Raw genomic sequence first — 5,603 nt, forward strand, 5'->3', positions numbered from 1 at the left:
ATTATACTATAATAAATCATTCATATATGTGTGTGTGTGTGTATACATATACATATACATACACATACATACATATATACATATGGTGCCTAAGGCATTTGACTGCTAACCAGAAGGTTGGTGGTTCAAACCCACCAGTCGCTCCTCAGAAAGAAGGTTGGCCAATCTACTTCCATAGTGATACTGCCTCAGAGACCCAAGGAGAGGTCGCTGTGAGTCAGACCCGACTCGACAGCAGTGAGTTTGGTTTAGTTTTTAGTTATATGTATATGTATACATATATACACACATAATAATATCTACTGAGATGGGTACTTGCCTACCTGCTAATGGAAGTCAAAACTGGCAAGGGCCATTAGTAAAGCCATTTGGCAAGAAAAAGCAAAAACCTTTAAAATACCCATATTCTTTTGACCCAGTCATTCCAGATCTAGGAATCTAACCCCAACCAAAGAATCCTAAACACATAGAAAAAACTGATCCATAAATATGTTCCTCAAAAAAGTGTCATTTGTACTAGTGATGTAGTGTAGTACCTAAGGCATTTGACTGCTAACCAGAAGGCTGGCAGTTCAAATCCACCAACCACTCCTTAGAAGGAAAATTGGGCGATCTACTTCTGTAGAGATACTGCCTCAGAAGGGGCTGGGTCCATATGAGTCAGAATCAACTCAACAGCAGTGAGTTTGGTTTTTGGTTTTTTGGTATTTGCTTAGGTATCAGGGAGTGATTGTAAAACTTTTTATGTATAGCATGTAATGATGTCCTGCCTTTTCCAAAAAGGGATTTAAGACAGTATACTGCCTTGGAGGAAACACACCAAACTGTTTAAATGGTTGTTTGTGGGTGGTAAGGCTAGGCAAGGTATCTTCCATTTTTCTGAAGTCCACAAGTTTGCTATGACAAAAATGTATTACTTTCCCGATTAAGGAAAAATAAAAAGAACTTATCTTTAGATACACAGTCAATACTACCACCAGTTTTCTTTCACACACCTGCTGCTAAGAGAAATTTCTCCCAGGGCTCCTGTCTTCCAGGAGTCCTGGTGGTGCAGTGGTTAAGTGTTTGGCTACTAACTGAAAGGTCGACGGTTCAAACACATCAGCCACTCTGTGGGAAAAAGATGTGGCAGTCTGCTTCTGCAAAGATTTATTGCTGTTGTTATTGTTGTTGTTATGTGTCATCAAGTCATCTCCGACTCATAGTGACCCCTCCTTGGGTTTCCAAGGCAGTAACACTATGGAAGTAGATTGCCTAATTTGCCTTCAGAGGAGTGGCTGGTGGATTTGAACCGCCAACCTTCTGGTTAGCAGTCAAGTGCCTTAGGCACTACACCACCAGAGCTCCCGCAAAGATTTATAGCCTTAGAAATCTTACGGGACAGTTCTACTCTGTCCTATAGGGTTGCCGTGAGTCAGAATAAACTCAACGGCAACAGGCTTGCCTGTGAGGGCAAAGCTTCATTTTGACTAAAAACTAACTTCAGCAGGAAATGACACTGTGAGAGAACCAGTGAGTCTCCATTGAAGAGAACAGTTCTTTGCCCTAAGAATCTGCTGGCTGCTCTTTGCCTGGTTGTAAAGAGAGCTGGCCCCAACTGTAGCCAGGTGACAATGACTGTAATTCAGGAGCTTCCACCAGACTTATACCTTTAAACCAGAGTGTAGCATAATATTCAGAGCATGAGTGTGAACAGGAGAGAACTGGGTTCCAGTCTTTGCTCTTGATTTCATTGGTTCCTGCTTACATTCATCTATACATTCAAGTAAGTACTCCTCAAGCACCACTGCAGCCAGACCAGAGCCAGGAGCAGAGAATACAATGGCAACCAAAGCAAAGGAAGCCCTTGCCTTCAGGGAGCTCAGAGTTTAGTGAAGGGAGTGGGGAGCAATCAAATAAGCACAGATCAGCATCTGTTCACAACTGTGCTGATGCTGTTGTGAGCTGCCACTGAACAACCAATGTCTCTGTACAACAGAATGAAACGTTGCCTGGTCCTGTGTCAGCATCGTGATCACTGGTATGTGTGAGTCCACTGTTGCAGTTATTGTGTCATTCCATCTCATTGAAGGTTTCCCTCACCTCTGCTGGGCCTTCATTTTACCAAACATAATGTCCCTTTCCAGTGATCAGTCCCTCCTGATGATATGTCCAAAGTGAGTGAGTCAAAGTCTCAGACGATATTCTGTGATCCATTGGGTTTTCACTGGTTAATTTTCAGAAGTAGATCTCTAGGCCTTTCTTGAAAGCCTTAGTCTGGAAGCTCCACTGAACCTTGTCCACCATGGGTGACCCTGCTGGTATCTGAAATACCACTGGCATAGTTTCTAGCGTCACAACTACTTCCAAACCATCACAGTAAGACAAACAGTAAAGTGATGGAACGAGGGGCAGGCAGGGCTATGAGAATCCACATTAAGGGGATAGAGGGTGGTCAACGATGGAAGGATGTGCTCAGAGGAATTAAGGGCCTCCCAGGCATTCATTTATTCAACCAACACTAACTGAACACCTATTATGTACGAGTCACTGTTCTAGGGGCTGACAACAGAGAGATGAACCAGACCCTCTAACCACATGCGGCCTGTATTCTAGTGGGGTGGCAGGCACTCAATAAATGCATACATGAACAATGTAATTCCTGGTCACCAGAGGGACTATGAAGCGATGATATGGTCTTACAAAGGGACAGAAAAATGGTGGTGGTGGGAGGTCGAGATCTGGAGGTAGATATTTCTAAGCAAAAGAAATAGCAAGTACAGAGGCCCAAAGGTGGGAACAAAGTGGCTGGGGAGTCTGTGAGGAGGACAGTGTGGCTGGAAAGCAGGAGATGAGCTGAGCAGAAGCCAGAACTCTTACAAACCTCTGACATTAGGTTTTCCCACCTGTGACAGAGATAATGATACTGTAAACCACTTTGTAGGGCTGTTGTGAGCATTAATGGACACATCAAACATTCAGCTCCATCCCAATTCTTGATAAACATTCCATAAATAGGATGATGGAGATGATTCCAGGGCATGGGAGCCAGCCTAGTCTTCTAATTTTTAAGCTGAGGCAAAACTGAGGCAGGGTCCCTGGGTGCAAAGAGTTAACAAGCTTGGCTGCTAATCAAAAGGTTAGCGGTTCAAATACACCCAGAGACACCTTGGAAGAAAGGACTGGTGATCCACTTCAAAAAATCAGCCATTAAAAATCCTGTGAAGCACAGTTCTGTTCTGACACACAGGCCTGTCAGGAATCAGAGTCAACTTGAGGGCAAGTGGTTTAAGACTGAAGCTGTCTGGAGACTTCCAGTAAGATGGAGGAACAGGCAGACAAGCTACACAGACCCTCTTCAACATAAGAAAGGAGAAACTAATTGACGGAGATACAGAGGATGATGATCCTGGAGCCCAGAGCTTTGAAAGGAACTATACAGAAGTGGATTAGGCACCAACTAGTGGAAAACCTGAATGAAAACAGTGACTACGGAGATGGTTGGAGCAGTGGACTGTCAGCTACTCTGACGGGACCATAAGCCTAAATATTTCCAAGTGGTATTGGGACCTGAGAAATGACATAAAGATCAGCCCTGGTCACCAAGGGCAGCAGGGATAACTGCACTGTTGGCCTATGACTAGGAAGGAAAACAGCAAGGAGGGAGATAGCCTGAGCTGTGGACGTTTGGCTGTCCGGAGGGTGCAGCCATTCTGAGTGTTTACAAACAGTGGCCATTTTGGATATTTAAAGTGACCAAGGGTGCACCCATTTTGAATCTTTACAAGCGGTAGCCATTTTGGATTTTAAAGTAACAGCATTCTCATTAGGATTCCAGGGACCTAAGAATAGGCTCCGTTTGCCAAGGACAGCAGGGACATATGGGAGGCTGACAACAGGAAAGGAGACAGGTAATGAGTGTGTAAGTACTACCAACTAGTGAATAGAGGAGCCCAGCACAGTACCCTGCTTATGTAGATAACAAACAAAACAAAGAATATGAAAATTGTGGGCAAGTCACTCCAACATACAATTGCCAATTAAATATAAACACAAAACATCACAATACCTCAGAGACAACAGAGCATCACAGTCCACAAAAAGCAGCAAGATAAAGCAGGAGAAACAAGGGACCAGGATACAGACCCAAAATATATCCCTGAGGAAGATGCAGCATTAGAACTCCCTGATGAGGAATTCAAAAGAATTATGTTTAGGTATCTTCAACGAATGAGAAACAGATCAAGGAAAACACAGACAAAACCCTAAAAGAATTTCAGAAGAAAATACCAGAACAAAATGACAAAATAAATGAACAGTGAGAAATGATACAAAATCTACACACAGAAATCCAGAAGATTAACACTAAATTTTCAGAAATTGATAACACATTGAATGGGAAAAGGAGTAGAATTGAATCAGTGGAAGAAAGAATTAGTGAGATTGAAGGCAAATACCTCAATACTTCTTTGGAAAGAGATCAATCAGAAAAAAGATCAAAGCATATTGAACAAAGCCTAGGGTTCACGTGGGATACCATCAGAAGGAATAACCTACATGTAATCGGAATTCCTGAACAGGAAGAGACAAATAAAACCACAGAGAAAATTGTCGAAGATTTGTTGGAAGAGAATTTTCCTGGTAGAATGAAAGATGAGAATATATCCATTCAAGAAGTCCAACAAACCCCAAACAGGATAAACTCTAAAAGAAAATTACCAAGACATATCATCACCAAACTCACCAAAACCAAAGGCAAAGAAAGAAACCTGACAGCAGCAGGGAAAAATAAAGTTACCTACAGGGGATGTGATAGTTGGAGCTGTGTGTCAACTTGGCTGGACCCTAGTTCTGTGTGGTTGTTCCCATGATGGGATCGGATGACTGTGTTCTGAGTGGCCAATCTGTTCAGGTGTAGTTTCCCTAGGGGTGTGGCCTGCTTCCAGGATATCCAGGGACATCCTGGGAAGACAGACATTCTTCTGTGGATTGGGATTCTGTTGTGCTGTCTACAATTGTCCGTGAGTGAGCAGTCCACTGTTTGGCCTGGAGATCTTGGATTCGTCATTCATTGGAGTCAACAGCCGGTGTTACTGCCTGCCAGCCTTGAGCTTCTTGGCCCCTGCAGTTGCGGAACCTAAGAAAAGCCTCCAGTCTGATGTTTCCTCCAGGGACTTTGGACTTGCCGGCTTCTATACATTTGTGAGCCATTTTCCTAAGATAAATTTCTCTCTCTCTTTTTATACACACATATACACACACACACACACACACACATATATATATATACACACACACATATATACATATATATAAGTTTTGCTGGTTTTTGTTTCTCTAGAGAACCCAGTCTAACACAAGGGGCAACCAGTAAGACTAAGCTCAGATTTCTCAGCAGAAACCATTCAGGCAAGACGACACCAGGATGGCATATATAAAACCCCGAAAGATAAAAATTTCCAACCAAGAATTATATACCCATCAAGAAACCATAAGAGACCTAAATAAATGGAAAAACATCCCATGCTCGTGGATAGGAAGACTGAACATTGTGAAAATGTCAGTTCTACCCAAAGCAATCTATACATTCAATGCAATCCCAATCCAGATCCCATCAACATTCT

General features: G+C 42.8%; 1 protein-coding gene across 1 annotated transcript in view; it reads right to left on the reverse strand.

The window, feature by feature from the left end:
- The window catches only part of STK10 (serine/threonine kinase 10), a 230,286-nt gene that overhangs the window by 81,345 nt on the left and 143,338 nt on the right, over positions 1 to 5,603 (reverse strand). The gene's annotated exons all lie outside the window — the stretch shown is intronic.

Source organism: Orycteropus afer, unplaced genomic scaffold (genome assembly GCF_000298275.1).
Source record: "Orycteropus afer afer isolate SDZICR_OR568_19922 unplaced genomic scaffold, OryAfe1.0 scaffold00062, whole genome shotgun sequence".
Classification (NCBI taxonomy): Eukaryota; Metazoa; Chordata; class Mammalia; order Tubulidentata; family Orycteropodidae; genus Orycteropus; species Orycteropus afer.